General features: G+C 59.7%; 1 pseudogene; it reads right to left on the bottom strand.

The window, feature by feature from the left end:
- Positions 1 to 4,891: 4,891 nt before the first annotated feature.
- LOC135886967 (voltage-dependent L-type calcium channel subunit alpha-1S-like) overlaps positions 4,892 to 18,387 on the bottom strand; it is a 55,327-nt pseudogene continuing 41,831 nt past the window's right edge.

The following is an 18,387-nucleotide window of genomic DNA, read 5'->3' on the forward strand; positions in this document are numbered from 1 at the left end:
TGATTAATGAAGTTTCACAACTCCCCCGTGAGGCAGATGGGTACCATTATCCCCACATTACAGAGAGGGAAACTGAGGCACAGAGCAGGGCAAGTGATTTGCCCATGGGCACACAGTGTGCCAGAGCTGGGAACAGACTCCAGGAGGCATGGCCCACGGTCCCCTGTTCCAACCTCTAGACAATGCTCAGTTCCTACAGCGTGTGTCTGATTAAACACTTCGCGGGGGGGCCAGCCACTCCTTAAATCCCCAGGGATGCCCACTGACTTCTGGGGGAAGAGCCCTGAGTTCCGTCTGAGCACAGGCTTAATTTCCCTGCCAACTCCCCGGCTCTCCACCCCCAGAGACAGGGCCGGCTCTGGCTTTTTTCCTGCCCCAGACAAAAAAGCCTCCCGCCGCCCCCCCCCCCGCCCCCCGGCGGGGAGCGCGGCAGGGGAGGGCGCCGAGCCCGGCCACGGCCCCGCTCTCCCCGACCGGCTGGAGCGCCAGGAGGAGGGCGGAGAGCCCGGCCGTGGGCCCGCTCTCCCTGGCGGCAGGAGCGCCTGGGGGAGGGCGGCGAGCCCGCCGCGGCTCCGCTCTCCCCGGCGGCAGGAGCGCCGGGGAGGGGGGAGGGCAGCGAGCCCACCGCAGCCCCACTCTCCCCGGCTGGCCGGAGCGCCGCAGGGAGGGCAGCGAGCCCGGCCGGGGCCCCACTCTCCCCGACCAGCCGGAGCGCCGGGAGGAGGGCGGCGAGCCCGCCGCGGCTCCGCTCTCCCCGGCGGCAGGAGCGCCGGAAGGAGGGCGGAGAGCCCGGCCGTGGGCCCGCTCTCCCTGGTGGCAGGAGCGCCGGGGGGAGGGCGGCGAGCCCGCCGCGGCTCCGCTCTCCCCGGCGGCAGGAGCGCCGGGAGGAGGACGGAGAGCCCAGCTGCGGGCCCGCTCTCCCCGGCGGCAGGAGCACCTGGAGTAGGGCAGCGAGCCCGCCGCGGGCTCCGCTCTCCCCGACCGGCCGGAGCGCCAGGAGGAGGGCGGCGAACCCGCCACAGCTCCGCTCTCCCCGGCGGCAGGAGCGACACGAAGAGGGCAGAGAGCCCGGCCGGGGCCCCGCTCTCCCCGACCGGCCGGAGCGCCGGGGGGAGGGCGGCAAGCCCGCCGCGGCTCCACTCTCCCTAGCGGCAGGAGAGCCGGGGGGAGGGCGGCGAGCCCGCCACAGGCCCTGCTCTCCCCGACCGGCCGGAGGGCGGAGAGCCCGGCCGCGGCCCCGCTCTCCCCGGCCGGCCGGAGCGCCGGGGGAGGGCGGCCCCGCTCTCCCCGGCTGGCCGGAGCACCGCGGGTAGGGCGGCGAGCCCAGTCGCAGCCCCGCTCTCGGGCCTGAGCGCTGCCCCCCTCCAGGTGCCGCCCCAAGCACATGCCTGGTAGGCTGGTGCCTGGAGCCGGCCCTGCCCAGAGAGCTGCTGACTGCCTGGCTCCTTTCCCCTCCCCCTCCCCCCCCCCAGGGGGACCCCCTGCTGTCACTCGCCAGGGCTTGGCCGCAGATGGTCCCTGCGACAGCCACTTCCCGTTTATTAAGTTAACAAATAAACAACATGGCTGAGAGCCGATGGGCTCTATTGATTCAGCGCGTCCCACGGGACCCATAATTTATCTGCATTTTAATCTAGATTAGCCGGGGAGGAGCCAGGGACTGGGCTAGCAATGGGCTCGCACTGCTTCAAACCAGAGCGTGCAGCCCGGGGGGCCAGAGGGGAGGAGAAGCACTGTCCAGCAGGGGGTGCCGTGCAGCCACCCCCACCGCACACCATGACAGAAGTGCCGTCCTGGCAGCACTGGCTGGGCAATGCTGTCTTGGCTGGGATGGGGTGTCTCTGGCCTTGTCCCAGATCACGCCACGCTGGCAGGACAGCACGGACCCCTGGAAGCCACGGCAGGCCAGATTCTCCCAAGAGCCCAGTCCCCAGCATCGGGCTCCTTGGGCAAGTTTGCACAGCGAGGGAGAGGACGAATTCAGCAGATCAGCCGTTCGCTACAAATCCCGACCCCAGCACATCTGCTCCCTCCACGACTTTCAAGCCCTATCGGGTTCCTTTCCTGGTACGAATGAATTTGGCTCCGGTTCGTCGCCGTAGAAGGAACGGGGCTGGATTAGCAGCTAATCCAGGGGTCAGCACGCGAGCCGATTCTGAGTGGCACGCTGCCTGTCCGGTGAGAGGAGGAGGAGGAGGAGGGACGGAGCGGCCGGAAAGCGCCACGCTGGGGGAAGAAGGGGGAGGGGGGGAGCTTGGCTGCCGCGGGACCAAGCTTCTGCCTCCTGCCCCTGCAGGGGAGAGCGGGGGGGGTCCCGGCCCCCCGCCCCCCGCCCCACTCAGCCCCCCCCCCGCCCACTGCTCTTCTCCCCCCCCCCCACTGCTCTCCCCTGCGGTTGCAGGAGGCAGAAGCTTGGTCCTGCGGCAGCCAAGCTCCCCCCCTCCCCCGTTTCTCCCCACAACGTGGTGCATTCCGGCTCCTCCTCCTCCCCACCTCCCTGCCGGCGACGGCCCTTACGAGGGGGAGCGGAGCCGAGCCGAGCGGCAGCGTGCTCCCTGCTCCTTAGAGGAGGCAGAGAGAGGTAGGGACGGGCCTTGGGGAAGGGGGTGGAACAGGGCATATCCCTCCCAGCCCCCTGCCATGAGCCGCTCAGGGCAGGGGCCTGGGAGCACTCCCACGAGCCGAGCACCCCAGCCTTCTGCCCTGCACTCCCCCCCACACCCAGCCTTCTGCCCTGCACCTCCCCACACACACCCCAGCCCTCTGCCCTGATTCTCCCCCCACACACCCAGCCTTCTGCCCTGCACCTCCAAACACCCCCAGCCCTCTGCCCTGTACCTCCACACACCTCTCTGCCCTGCACCCCCCCACCCCTCTGCCCTGCACCCCCCACCCCTCTGCCCTGCACCTCCACACACACACCAGCCTTCTGCCCTGCACTCCCCCCACACCCAGCCTTCTGCCCTGCACCTCCACACACACCCCAGCCCTCTGCCCTGATCCTCACCACACACACCCAGCCTTCTGCCCTGACCTCGAGTCGCCCCGCTCAGCCCGCTGCAGGCCTAGGTGAACAGAACCCCAGGCTGGAAGCGGGCTGAGCAGGCTGGCGGCGTAAGATCAGCATTTTAATTTAATTTTAAAGGAAGCTTCTTAAACATTTTGAAAACCTTGTTTACTTTACATACAACAATAGTTTAGTTATATAATATAGACTTATAGAGAGAGACCTAAAAAACGTTAACGTGTATTACCGGCACACGAAACCTTAAATTAAAGTGAATAAATGAAGACTCGGCACAGCACTTCTGAAAGGTTGCCGACCCCTGAGCTAATCACAGAGAAGCCACATCCTCAGCTGGCCCAGCTCCATTGACAGCAATGGCACGATGCTGATTTACCCCAGCAGGGACCCCTGCGCTCCCCTCGTCTGACCTTCTGTTTAACCCAGGCTGGAGAATTTCAACCCATTGTTCCTGCCTCGAGCCCCTGCCTTGTGGTTTTTGGAAGGAGCCATCCAGATGCAGCAGTTGTTCTGATTGTTAATTTCCACCCCCACACACTAAGAACAGGCGCTGTATCTGAGCTAGATTTCACCCAGAGCACTTATTCCTGCTTTGAAACAGAGCAAGGCAGCCCCACTTTTGAACCCAGCCAGGGAAATTTACCACAAAAGGCACCAAATCTCCTCTTTATTGGGCTGATTAGAACAAAACACACGTGTGATTTTACTCAGCAGCTGGAAATGCCACCTGTCCTGGGCGAAGACAATGCGACACGGGAGATTGACCCAGGGCTTACGTGGTGAGCCGGCCCCTTAGGGCACGGACCTTCTTTCTGTCCTGTGCTGGCACAGCCCCGAGCATCATGCCGGGGGCTCCTAGGCACTAAGGTAATAGCAATAATAAATCACCACGGGGCAAGCTGCCCCTCCCAGCTCAGGGTCCAAGCCAAGGGCAGGCCCAGGCCGTGGCTCCTGGGACAGAAGAAGGGATGCCGTGTCAGAGGAAGGGTGGGCTCGTGGTTAAGGCTCTGGCCGGGACTCAGATGTGGGGTCAGTTCCCACGTTGGCCACAGACTCCCCCTGTGACCTTCGGCCAGTCACCCGGCATTGGTTTGCAAAGGCTCACGTGACAATGAGAGGCGAGGCCTCCCGGCACGTCACAGGGAGCGAGATAAATAGTGAGAATCTCCCCCTTCCCCTCGCTGGGCCTCGTCCCCCATCTGTAGCAGGTACCTTGTCTAGATGGCAAGGGCCGGCTCTGGCTATGTATGCTCAGCCCCACAGTTGGAAAGTGGCCGCTCATTCGGCAGGCCTGACTGGAGACACCTGGGGGGCTGGTGTTCAGAGGGACGGGCACCCACGAGTCCCGCTGGCGTTGGCTGGAGCTGCGGGTGCTCAGCCCTGCTGGAAAGCAGGCCCCCAAGGGTCTCCGCTGGCCCCCCTCTGATCGAAGACCAGAGCACTGAAGGACAGAGCAGAGCAGCGCGATCGCAGTGCCAGGGATTTAATGACCCGTCCGGCGCACACGTTACAGCTCTTGAGAGGGCAGGGGGCGCACCTTGCCCACACAGCACCAGACACCCCTGTAGGAAATGCCCCCGGAGTTCAGGCCCTAACCGCTCCTCCCCAAACAGCCCGGCGAGTCCTCTGGCTCCCATCTGCCTGGCCCGGGGCAGAGAGCAACCAGTCAAGGCTGTGCGTGGGAGGAGATGGCGCTGTGTTTCCACGGTAACCCTCTCAAAGCCCACAAACGGGCAGCACCTCCCGGCTGGCACCGTTGGCAAGGGGGATCCTCGGCAGCGTCTCACAGGCAGGGGCTGGAGATGGCCTCTGGGAGCCAGGCGTGCCGGGCCCAGGGGAGCTATGCAGGGACGTGGCCAAGGCGTGTCAGTGGGTGGAACCGGCCTCTGCTCCCTCCGGGCTTTCCCTTCCCCTCAGCAGCTCGGCCACGGCCTCTTCCATCAGCACCATTTCCAGCTGGCAGGTGGCAGCCACCTCGGCTCTCATGGCCGTCACAAAGGATGGGTCGCGGCCCAGAGCGCTCAGGCCCCTGGAGAGCAGAGCCTGCAGCAGAAGAAAGGGATCAGCATAGCCTGGCTGCTCGGGCTGTGGAGAAACGACCTCTGGGCTCTGTGCAGCTGATGCCTGGGCTTCCCAGCTTAGCACAAACCCGTGGAGCTGGGAATGTTCACACTCGGGAGTGAACCGGGCCTAGAGCAAAGTGTGAGCAGATGCTCGGCAAATTCCCCATATACAGCTCCGCTGGTGCGCCTCAATCCCAACCCGCAGCCCCTGCTATCCCAGCCCTGGGCTCCCCCCAGCTCCACCGGTGCCCCACAATCCCGACCCACAGCCCTTGCTATCCCAGCCCTGGGCTCCCCCCAGCTCCACCGGTGCCCCTCAATCCCAACCTACAGCCCCTGCTATCCCAGCCCTGGGCTCCCCCCAGCTCCGTCGGTGCCCCTCAATCCCGACCCGCAGCCCCTGCTATCCCAGCCCTGGGCTCCTCACACACATAGCTCTGCCGGTGCCCCGCAGTCCCAACCCACAGCCCCTGCTATCCCTGCCCTGGGCTCCCCCCAGCTCCACCGGTGCCTCGCAATCCCGACCCACAGCCCCTGCTATCCCAGCCCTGGGGCCCTGGACTCCCCCCCCGCCGGCTCCACCAGTGCCCCGCAATCCCGACCCACAGCCCCTGCTATCCCAGCCCTGGGCTCCCCCCAGCTCCACCGGTGCCCCTCAATCCCAACCTACAGCCCCTGCTATCCCAGCCCTGGGCTCCCCCCAGCTCTGCCGGTGCCCCTCAATCCCGACCTGCAACCCCCTGCTATCCCAGCCCTGGGACCCTGGACTCCCCCCCCCCGGCTCCACCAGTGCCCCGCAATCCCGACCCACAGCCCCTGCTATCCCAGCCTTGGGCTCCTCACACACACAGCTCCGCTGGTGCTCCTCACTCCCAACCCACAGCCCCCTTCCTGCGTCTATCCCACAGCTGGCTTTCTGCCTGCCTTACCGCTGTGCCAGCACCATTACTGATCTCTGCTTTCACCCCATTCCGATCCCTCCAAGTCCCCCCATTGCCCCTACTTTACCACCCCATAGATGACCTTCGACCCCTCTAACTGGGGATGAACTCTGCTCCCATCCCATCCGTAGGCTCAGGGCTGGCAACTCCCCCTGTCCCATCCTGCCTCTGCCCCCGCCCCCTGGCCTCACCCCATCCCACTCCAGGAGCTGTGGCCTCTCTCCTCCTTTCACCGCTCCCCCAGGAACAGTCTCTCCAGTCCCACCCCAGCCAGTCCCCCTGCTGGGTGCTGCCCCACTGCTACCTCCTGGATGAGTAAGGTGGTGGCTGGGGTGGAGGCAGCAGCGTCTCCCTCCCTGTTCATGTCACTGCCGCCATCCAGCTGGCACTTGGAGCTCAGGTCCGCTCCCGCTCCTGGGCAGCAGCCTCCTCTCTGGGCAGCTGGGCGGAGGAGCCAAGAGTCACATCCTGGGGGGTGAGCAATACTGAACGTGCTGCAACAGCCTCGACAGGTGGGCGAGGTGGGGGCTGGTCCGTGGAATCGCCCAGGGGCCACCCCCCAGGCTTGCAGAGCAGCTCAGATCCATCTCGCCCACCGTGGCGTCCGCTAGCCGCCCGGTGGCACCCCTTTGGAGGAAGAGCGCAGCCTCTTCCGAGGCAATGACTCGGCACTTGGACAGCGCTACCTGTGCCTGCCCTGCTCCCCGCCGAGCTCCGGGAACAGCCGGGCGCCCCGGTTAGTTTAAGGAGAGGTGGCGATCATTGGCGATGGTACAGAACCCGAGGGCCAGTCCTGCCTGGCTGGGCACTAGAGCAGGGACCAAGCTCTGAGCTCCAGGATACTGCCCAGTCACTTGAACTTGGCTCTTGTAGAGTCAATGGCCAACTCCCCCAGGCTAGCAACAGCCCCGTCCATAGCCCCAGGGGCCTTCTTTCCTCTGGAGCGCAGGGCGGAAGAGGACAGGGGAATGGGCAGAGAAGGGGCAAGGCTACAGAGCCTCATCTCCTTACATAGCGGAGCCGTGATTACCTGGATATAACAAGGCACGACCCCCGCCCCCCAGTGCTCCATTCCCTGGTACGCCCATCCCCACTCCTGGCCACCGGTGGCCCCGGCAGAGGCTCCAGCCCTGTGGGCCGTTCCAGTTCCAGTTGCCATTGGGAAGAGGGCAGGGGTGCCGGAGACGAGGGTCTTTGCGCCTGAGCCATTCGGGGGGCTTGTGGCTGGACACCGGGACACCCCCAGCTTCCTCCAGCCCCATGGCCGCGTCTCTGCTGCGGATAGGCCAGGAGTGCAGGCTCCGTTCTGCTTCCCAGGGGCCAACCAGGCTGGGGCGGACGCAGCGCACGAGGCAGATGCCAAGCTGGGATCTCCTGCTAGCTGGCCCCGGGGGACCCAGTGCCTCCAGTGCATAGTTGTCTTGGCCAGCCCAAAGTGGGAGGGGGACTAGCCTCCCCCCCCCCCCCCCGCAGATGAGCCACATGATATCCCAGCACCATTTACCTGCAGCTCCAATCCCGGGCATCCGCCGACACTGGCTGCACGCCTCCTGTCCAGCCACCGCTGCCGCTTCTCCAGGCGGAAGGAGCGGTTGTGGCCTGAGGGGAAGGGAACGGGGGCGTCACGTGGGGAGCCCACGGGAAGGACACTGCTGTGGCCCTGAGGCATAGGGGGTGTGTCATAACTATAAAGGGAAGGGTGACAGCTCTCCTGTGTACAGTGCTATGGAATCCCTCCTAGCCAGAGACTCCAAATCCTTTTACCTGTAAAGGGTTAAGAAGCTCGGGTAACCTGGCTGACACCTGACCCCAAGGACCAATAAGGGGACAAGATACTTTCAAATCTTGGGGGGCGGAAGGCTTTTGTGTGTGTCCTTTGTTTAAGGGGTTGTTCGCTCTTGGGACTGAGAGGGACCAGACATCAATCCAGGTTCTCCCCATCTTTCTAAACAAGTCTCTCTTATTTCAAAATTGTAAGTAAAAGCCAGGCAAGGCGTCTTAGATTTACTTTGTTTTCTCAACTTGTAAATGTACCTTTTACCAGAGTGCTTATCTTGTTTGCTATACTTTGAACCTAAGACAGAGGGGATTCCTCTGAGCTCTTTAAGTTTGATTACCCTGTAAAGTTATTTTTCATACTGATTTTGCAGAGATGATTTTTACCTTTTGCTTAATTAAAAGCCTTCTTTTTAAGAACCTGATTGATTTCTCCTTGTTTTAAGATCCAAAGGGGGTTTGGATCTGTATTCACCAGGAGTTGGTGAAAGGAAGGAGGGGGGAAGGGTCAATTTCTCCTTGTTTAAGATCCAAGGAGTTTGGATCTGTATTCACCAGGGAATTGGTGAAAGGTTTCTCAAGGCTTCCCAGGGAGGGAATTCTTAAGATGGTGGCAGCGGACCAGAACTAAGCTGGTAGTTAAGCTTAGAAGTTTTCATGCAGGCCCCTACATTTGTACCCTAAAGTTCAAAGTGGGGATACAGGCATAGGGGGTGCCAGCTGGGAAGGGGCTGACTAGTGCGGGGGCTGGGGAAGCAGAGCTGGTGCACTTAGAGGTCCTGTGCACATGCCCCAGCCAGCCCTGGGCCAGCCCCCTCCCCGGCGACCCCCCGAGAGAGGCAGAGGGAACTGGATGCGCCCCTCGCTCACAGGGAAAGAGCGGAGCACGGGCCTTCCCTCGGCCTTACACCCAGCCCGCCCCTGCCCCCGGCGAGGCCTGCACATGGGGATGGGAAAACAGAGACCTGGATGACCCCTCCTGGGAACCACGACCTCCTGTCTCTGCCGGCTGAGGGGGAACTCGGCCTGCAGCACCCCAGGAAATTCAGCCTCCTGCTTCACCTCCCCTTGAGGGCCATGGCGCCCTGGGAAAAGGACCCCCCCCCCCCCAGAACTGGCACCCCCAGGGAAGGAGATTATCTGCATTCGCTGCTGCAGGGAATTCCAGTGTTGGCTTCTCTTTCTATTGCTTAGTTCATCCTTAGGGCCATGAAGAGACAGCCCCTGCTCCCCGATACAAGGGGGCTCACCGGCTGCCTTGGTGAAAAATGGAGTCCCACCCCCACATAAAATGGGGCCCCTCCCTTCCACGCCTTATGGGGTCCCCCCAATAAAAGGGGGGCCTCCCTCCCAACCCTCTGACAAAAGAGGGTCCATCCTCCAGGCCACTTGGTGAAACATGGGGTCCCACCCTATGCCCATCTGGCAAGCTGGGAGTTTCCCCAGGCCATGACACTGCCCCCCCAGGACACCCCTCCCAGTAAGGCCAGGAAGTGCCCGGTGCGACGATGCTGCAGGTACTGACCCAGGGCAGAGTGTGGCTGTGGCTGTGGCTGTGGCTGGCAGGATGCCGGCAGCATCCTCTCCCCCCGCAGCTCGTCCTCGTACTGCATCCTGTCAGGGACAGGAAAGAGCGTCAGGCTGGCGCAGGGACCACCACCCAGCCACCCCTCCAAGGGCTTCCATTCACAAGCGTCAGTCACCATGCGAGACCCTAACTTCCTCCTGCCCTCTGTCCACCACAGCTCCCTCCTCTACCCCGCATCCTCTTCTTCAGCACCTCTGGGCTCATCCCCTCCCTCCTCTACCCTCCATCCTCTTCTTCAGCACCTCTGGCCTCCTCCCCTCCCTCCTCTACCCTCCATCCCCTTCTTCAGCACCTCTGGTCTCCTCCCCTCCCTCCTCTACCCTCCATCCCCTTCTTCAGCACCTCTGGCCTCATCCCCTCCCTCCTCTACCCTCCATCCTCTTCTTCAGCACCTCTGGTCTCCTCCCCTCCCTCCTCTACCCTCCCTCCCCTTCTTCAGCACCTCTGGCCTCCTCCCCTCCCTCCTCTCCCCTCCCTCCTCTTCTTCAGCACCTCTGGCCTCCTCCCCTCCCTCCTCTACCCTCCATCCCCTTCTTCAGCACCTCTGGTCTCCTCCCCTCCCTCCTCTACCCTCCCTCCCCTTCTTCAGCACCTCTGGCCTCCTCCCCTCCCTCCTCTACCCTCCCTCCTCTTCTTCAGCACCTCTGGCCTCATCCCCTCCCTCCTCTACCCTCCCTCCTCTTCTTCAGCACCTCTGGCCTCATCCCCTCCCTCCTCCATCCTCTTCTTCAGCACCTCTGGCCTCATCCCCTCCCCGCCATAATCACCCCCCACCCAATCATATTAATAAAAACAGCACAAACACCACTTGTATTAGAGAGAGAACCAATGACTGGACAGACAGACACTCTAGGTACTGGATGGATGGATGGATGGATGTGTAAGATGGACAGATGGATGGATACATGATGGAAGGGTCTGTCTCGGGATAGATAGATAGATAGATAGATAGATAGATAGATAGATAGATAGATAGATAGATAGATAGATGAGGTGAATGGGGACAGACACAGACAGGACAGCATCACTAAGTGTGAAGAAGGAGAGGTGACTTACCCTGGGTTCTTTTGGCACCTTAGAGACTAACAAATTTATTTGGGCATAAGCTTTCGTGGGCTAGAACCCACTTCATCAGATGCATGAAGTGAAAAAAAGTAGGCAGGTATAAATATACAGCACATGAAAAGATGGGAGTTGCCTTACCAAGTGGGGGGTCAGTGCTAACGAGGCCAATTCAATTAGGGTGGATGTGGCCCATTCCCAACAGAGGACAAGAAGGGGTGAATATCAACAGGGGTGAACACAGACTAACACGGCTACCCCTCTGAAACCTGGGTTCTTTGAGATGTTCTGGCCCGATGGGTGCTCCACCACAGGATGTGCATGCGGAGACGGCAGTCGTGCTGGCAGGCCTGCACAGTCACACCTTGTACTCTGAAGGAGGGAAACGGGGCGACGTATCTGCAGCGGAGGGGAAGGAGGCCGGGAAGGTGGAGCACCCATAGGAACAAAGCATCTCGAAGAACTCAAGTTATGTAAGGTAAGTCACCGTCCCTTCTTCGTCGAGCGTATGTCCCTGTGGCGCCCCACTGCAGGGCACTCCAGAGCAGTAACTCAGAGAGGAGGGGCATGCCACAGAGGTGAGTCAAGGACTGTTCGGAGAACGATATCACCAAAGGCAGCGTCCTCTCTGGAAGCAGGGGACATGGCACATGCTTGGCACAGGGCTGGCAGAAGACCAGTCGCAGTCCTGCAGATTTCTGCTATGGGAACGTACTGGATGTGGACTGAGTTCCAGTGGAATGTGCTGTCACCGTGGGGGGCGGGGGGGACGCACCCCCATTCTGTCATAACAGGTTAAAATACAACCTGCAACACACAGACAACCCCTGTATGGACTAGGAACAGGTTGGCCCTTCATTCATTCTGTTAGCAACACAAGTAGCCTGGGAGAGGCCCTCAAGGACCTAGTCCTGTCCACAGAGAAGGCAAGGGCCCGTCGAACATCCAGCGAATGAAGGCTTGAGACCTCTCTGGAGGCCTAAGGATGTGGGTAGAACACTGGCAGGCGAATCTCCTGGTTAATGTGATCTTCCAAGGAGACCTTAGGAAGAAAATAGGGCTGGGGACACAGTAGAACCTTGTCCCTATGAAAGGGTGGGATATGGTGTGTCAGCCAGGAGTGCCCCCCGCTCTCCAATTCGTCTTGCTGAAGTAATGGCGCCCAGGAATGAAATTTTGAAGGCGATATGGAGGAGAGAGCAGGTGGTCGTTGGTTCAAAGGAGACTTTCCTTGGAGCATTAAGAAGCAGGTTGAGGTCCCACTGGGTCCCAAACAGGAGGAAACCAATTGTATAGAGCCTGGAGGAATCTGGCTGTGACAGGGTGGGCAAAAACCGAGAAGCCCTGGATGGGTGACTGGAAAACTGTGAGAGCAGCCACCTGCACTCTAACAAAGCTCACGGAGAGACCCTGTATCTTTAATTCCAGCTGGCGGTCAAGTATTTTGGAAAGGGAAACTTCTAGGGCTTGGGAAGAAGAAAGAGAGCATCAAGAGTGAAAGTGTTTCTATTCCGGAGATAAGTCTTGCCGGTAGTGGGCCATCTGCCAAACGAACTGACTAAACTGCAGCCAAATGAGTTAACTCCATGGTCGAGAGAACCATTCGGGAGCCAGGCCCTGGGGTTCAGAGAGGACGTATCTGTCATGAGGATCTTTGATGGTGTGCGATGCAAGAATGGGGTTCCCACACCGACCCTATGTGGGTCTTTCTGTCATGTAAGGGAATCCAACACCTTCTGAGGCACCGTGACCCCTTTGGACAGGTGGTGTCTGTCTGGGATATTTACTGTTCTAAACCACATCCTGGAGACATCTGAGATGGAGTCTCACATAGGAAGTCATGAACATGCAGGAGGATGTATGTCCCAAGAGTGGAAGACGAGCCCTCATGATTGTTTATGGGCTGAACTGTAGCACCGAGATTAGGCCAGGTAGGGTGGAAGATGTCTCCCAGAATAGATAGGCTCTTGCTGTTGTGGGCTCGAGTGGCTCCTATGCAGTTTATCCTTTACACTGGAGTTAGTATCAATTTTTTGTGATTGATGCGAAGTCCTAGTTAACGCCTTGGCCATGGCTGGTTGGACCTCTTGGAGTGATCAACCCCTGATCAACCAGGTGTCCAAATATGGGAATACCAAGATCCCCCATTGACAGAGACCAGCTACTACTGCCAAGAGGAACTTCGTAAACACCCTCGGCACCGTGGAGAGTCCGGAGGGGAGAACTTGATGTTGATCGTGGTCCAATTACAAAGCAAAGCAAACACTTGTGGTGATGGGCGTCCTGTAGGTCGTGGGCGACGAGCCCGTGTCCTGGATCCAACAATGGGAGAATGGGAACGAGTGTCACCATGCTGAACTGTTGTGCTAGAACTTAGTTGCTCAAGTTTCTGAGGTCAAGAATCGGCCTCCCGCCTCCGTCTCTCGTGGGAACTAGGAAGTAGTTGGAATAGAATCCTTTCCTGATGGATGCTGTTGGAACCAGCTTGATTGGCCCCAGGAGGAGGAAGGATGGGACCTCCACAACACTGGACTGAAACCGGTCTCTTTGGTCTTGTGGCAGATGTTCAATGAAGTGTGTACGTTCTGAGTATGTGGTAAAGTCCCATTTCACCACCCAGGCCCGAAATTGCCACTATGGAATTGAAGAGCAGCTGGTGAGTTGCTTTCTGCCCCATACGTCCAGTCTCTTGGATTCATTGTCTATTGGAGAGGGTCTAGATCGAGTCTGACGGCTCCTTTCATTGGCTGCTAAGGAATTAGTGTGAGGGTGGGAAAAGAAGTGCTCCCTCCCCTTTGGTGGGATGTAGTACTTCTTATCAGATCTCTCTCAGGTGGGTGGAATTGTGCTGGGGATAGCAATGCCTCATTAACGGGCGGAGCAATCTTTCCTTGGGGATTGATATTCACCAAAGAATGTTATGACTCCTGGACTTCCTCTAGCGGGATTTGGAGAGAGTCTGCCAGCCTCTTCATGAGCTCCTGGAATGTTTCGAACTCATCGGCAGAGGAGGGCTGGGGTGGCGTTACCGCCTCGGCCACAGATGAAGAGGACTCAGCTGAAGGAGGTGAGACCTCCTCAGGTGGAGGCTCTGACTCCTGCTGTGTATTGTCCGGTACCGAAGACGTGCATGGTACTGGGAGAGGGACAGCTGCTTGCCATGGATGGCATGGGACCAGTGGGTGCCTGTAATCTCTTCTTGGCATCCTGTGGAACTGGTCACCAAAATGGCCCCCAGGACTCCCATTGATGGGGGGGAGGAACAGGGAGAGTGTCCCCAATGACAGTTATCGTCTCTGGGTCTGTGAGACCTGGCGGGTTCTCTAGGGTCCTCCTTGGTACAGGGACCCTTGGCAGCCGGATGGTATGGCACCAGGAAGGATTCCTGTACCGAGACCTGAGAGGCTACGTGATGGCTCAGGTAATGTGGCGGATGCTGACTGCTGGAGGCTTGGGTGGGTTTTGGCCTGCAGGTGCCTGGGCTGTACCGGTGAGGAGGCTCTGACGGATCCCATAGCAATGGCGTCAGGCTCATCCGAAATGATGAGATCTTCAGATAACTGAAACCTGGAAGGAGCTGGAGGGCACTGACAGCCGCTGACAGCCAGAGGTGAAAATGTGGACCTTGAGATGGAGACTGCTGCAGTACTGAGGCGGATGCAGGGTCCTGTATCACTTCAGAGCTGGGGTCAGAAGCCGATGCCAAGGGATGTGCGGTAGCCCCATGCGGATCATGGTGCCACGGAGGATCAGGTACATGGTACCGACACCTCGATACCGGACTCAGTCGGAGCCTCTACGGTAACCCTTAATGGACACGAGGGCTCCTGAGAGTGGGTCTTATGAGGTGACCTACCCCTTTTCTCCCTGTCTCTGGATGGGAAGGAGTGCTTTCTCCTCTTCAAAGGCTTTGTCTCCGTGGTCCCAGCTGAGGCTGGGCTGATGCCTGAAGGAGCCAGTGCTAATGCCTGGGGGGAAGCGGACCTCTCCAGAGCTAGAGCATGTCCCATTAACAGGACTGCTAGTCTCGTCTCCCTGTCATTTTGGGGCCTGCCCCCAAATCCCAGACAGATCACACACTTTGAGGGGATGGGGGAGTTCCCCAAACACTGTAGGCAACTCCAATGTCCGTCACTGCGGGGGAAAGACCTGTGGCAAGTCTGGCAGGGCTTAGCCCCTGGGGTGTTAGGCACAACAGATTGATCGGCACAAAGAAAGGTGCAGGAGTAGATGGGGAACCCCCTCTCCCAGAGCACAGAAACGTGCCAGATGAAATACAAATGAAAATAAAATATAGGGCAGGAAAACAAATGAGAAACGAAAATACGCGAGAAAAGTCTTTCCCGAGGTGAGAGAAAGGCGGGAAGCAGAACACAGCTACCCGCCGAAAACTCGGTCTCGAGCCACAGGCGGCTGAGAAGGAACTGAGTGGCGGTGGGCTCTCGCCTCCCTGTATCCCGTTGCTCGGAGCCGGCGCAGGCCCACCAGCACGACGTCGCAGGCTCCAGTCCAGGGCGCACACATCCTATGGTGGAGCACCCACCAGGACGGATAGCGGAAGGACTCATGAGGGCAACCTAGTTATGTTTGTGGGGTAACCCTTGTCCCCGCATTTCGCCGCCCTCCTGTTTCTGTCCCTCCTGTGTTGTTTTGTCCAGGTGTCCGGGCCCCGGGCTAGCACAACGCTGCAGTCTATCGCCCCCTGCTGCCTGGACCATGCGAAGATATTCCTGGGTCTGCTGCTGCTGAACTACAGGCCTTAAAGCAGTAGCAGCTGATGCGTTCAGATCCGAGCTTCGCCTCCTCAACCAACCCCTGCTGATGACCCTGCCAGGGGCATGTCATGCTTCAATTACAAGCGCTCTGGGCAGTGGCTGTGTCTTTTCTGCACTCTCTGGAGCTGTCTAACTACAGAACATCACTGCCAGGGCCAGAGGGAGCGAAGAAGTGTTTGGGAAACCGAAAGCCACATGCAGATGGGCACAACTGGGCTCAGGCCAAAGGAGTCACGCTGCTTATGCCAGCCCTGGGGCCAGCCCAAGGTCCTTGCAGCGTCCATATGGATAACAGTCACAGGGGCAGCCTTGGAGGGGCAGTCTGCCAGCAGGCGCCATTCATTGCACCTACAGCTGTCCGGGGCTTCACAAAAGCTGTACATCTGCGCACAGAACTAGTCTGTGACCAGAGCTTTAGCCTGGGCGCCTGAAATCACGCGGCCCGATTCGCAGTGGGGCTGAGCCGCCCCCGGTGTCAGAGTGGCTCTGCTCGCTGCTGCTCTAAATCGCTCTCTGCTCTGTTCGAGACTCTAAAGTGCCCCACCAATAATCTGGGGTCAGATCTTCCTCTGGGGTAAAACAGCCTGGCAGCTGCACCGTGCCTGTTGCTGGGATTAGTCTGACATCTGCTGGTGTAAACAGGATCTGCACCGGCTGTACTGGGATAGTCGCTTTCAAAGGCACTGTGCTCAGGGCCGGCTCCAGGCACCAGCTTACCAAGCAGGTGCTTGGGGCGGCCACTTCGGAGAGGGGCGGCACGTCCAGCTGTTCGGCGGCAATTCGGTGGACGGTCCCTCACTCCTGCTCGGAGCGAAGGACCTCCCGCCGAATTGCCACCGCAGATTGCGATCGCGGCTTTTTTGTTTTGTTTTTTGTTTGGCTGCTTGGGGCGGCCAAAACCCTGGAGCTGGCCCTGACTGTGCTCCCACTTTTTTTAAGAGGCGCTGTATTCTCCTTAACCCCGCGTGTGCCCTATGGGAAGCACAGTGTAGAACAGCGGTTCTCAACCCGTGGCCCGCGTAGGGTGACCAGATGTCCCGATTTTATAGGGACAGTCCCGATTTTTGGGTCTCTTTCTTATATAGGCTCCTATTACCCCCCACCCCCCGTCCCGATTTTTCACACTTGCTGTCTGGTCACCCTAGGCCCGTGGGCCGCATGCGGCCCAATTAGTACACAGCTGCAGCCCGCTCAGCTGTGTGACAGAGGCCGCAAGGCGGGCCCTGGGACCAGGCAACTAGCTACCGCGTGGCAGGGTCCAGGCAGACGGCTGCTGCTGGGCCCTGTACAGTGGGGTCCTGGCAGGGTCTGGAGTCAGGGTCCTGGCTGCCTCCCAGCCGGGGGTCGGGGTTAGGGGTCCCCGCACAGCAGCGTCCAGGTTGGGGTCCCTGCCCCACACCCCACATCCAATTCTCCGCTTCTGCCCCCACTCTGTGGAGGGGTCTGTGGGCGGAGGGCACTGAGCATAGGGGTTTGTGGGGGGGTTAGATGGGGGGCCCTGTGGTTCTTAGCCTGTGGCCCAGGTAACACTTTGTGGGCCACAATGATAAATAGGTTGAGAACCACTGGTGAAGGGGTGAAGCTGCCTGGCCATGGGGAGGCGTGTGCCATGCTCTGTAAATGAGACCTGGGCAATGCAGGCATCTGTTTTTGCCTGAGACCTGAAGGCAGAAACTGCACCCTCCCATGGTTAAAGGGGAGTAAGGTGGCCAGTGTCTGGCCCGACCCACACAAGAGTAAACATATGCACGGGTGCACACTCACATGTGCACGCACGCACAAGCACCCACGGCTGCACCCGGGCTCACAGTCCCCGAGCGCCAAGCTTCCCCCTGCTCCCTAAGTCACAGCAGCCGCGCAGTCAGATTCCTCTCTTATGGAGACTGCGCCGTTTATACAGACAGCACATTGCCTTGTAGCCCCCGCTGCCACGCGCCCTGGGGGGCTGTCTCCGGCTGCCGAGCATTACCGTGTGGCTGTGTTGCTGTTGGTGTTCCTGTCCGGGGGGAAGTCATCGAGGAAGACGGGAGTCCAAATATTCACTCCCCACTTCGGTGAACTGCAGGGGTCTCTGGCTGGTCACGTGGGGCTGCAGGGGGCTGTTCCGCTCCATGAAGGAGTCAACATGCCCGAACAAGCCACCCGTCCTCTGGAACCAAGAGGGGAGAGGTCAGAGCGGGCCTTGACAGTGGTGCTTCTCGAGGCTTCCCTGCCTGTGGCACATGCTGCCCGAGGCACATGCTGCCCGACGGTCCGGATGGGTTTGGACCCATGGTGAGCCAGCAAAGACCAGTCATGGTGGCTGAATTTAAGATCATGCACAGCAGGGCAGCAGTAATAACAGTCCCAGTTCTTACAGAGCTGTTCTCAAAGCACTTTATAAATAGGGGGGTCAGCTCCTCACTTCACAGTGGGGGAAACTGAGGCACAGAGCAGGGAAGTGACTTGCCTTAGGTTACCCAGTAGGTCCATGGCAGAGCTGGGAATAGAACCCAGGTCTCCTGAGTTGCAGCCCAGTCCCAGCCCATCCACTAGGTAGCACTGCCTCTCCTACCAGATAAACCCTCCCATACTCACAGGCAGCTCTGAACGCGAGGGATTCCCTGAGGAGTGAGACTGGGCAGGACACTGTCACAGACTGCTGGCAACCTGGGTTGCCATGGTTATTACACCACAGCCAATTGGAAGCTCCCAGCATAGTGAGTGCAGAGGGAATCTCTGTCAGCAGTGTTCGGTCTGTGACACATAGTTGTGCACCTGGCAGAGGTGCCAATACACACTAGCCAGTCCATCCCAGGAACGAGCACTCTTCCATCACGTTAACTGGTTAATATCCCGCTCTGCAGTCCGGGGGGGTCAGTACCATTATCCCCATTGTACAGGGGAGGGGAAGGGACAGCCAGGGAGATAACACCAGTGCTGGGATTAGAACCCAGAGATCCCCAAGCTCAGGTCACCAGCCCACAGCTCCACCTAACACAGGGGTGGGCAAACTATGGCCTGCAGGCCGGATCTGGCCCACCAGCCGCTTTAATCCGGCCCTCAAGTTCCCGCCGGGGAGCGGGATCTGGGGCTTGCCCCGCTCCAGCCAGGGAGCAGGGTCAGGGGACGCTCCACGCGGCTCCTGGAAGCAGCAGCATGTCCCCGCTCCTATGCG

The sequence above is a fragment of the Emys orbicularis genome, chromosome 12, assembly GCF_028017835.1.
Source record: "Emys orbicularis isolate rEmyOrb1 chromosome 12, rEmyOrb1.hap1, whole genome shotgun sequence".
NCBI lineage: Eukaryota > Metazoa > Chordata > Testudines > Emydidae > Emys > Emys orbicularis.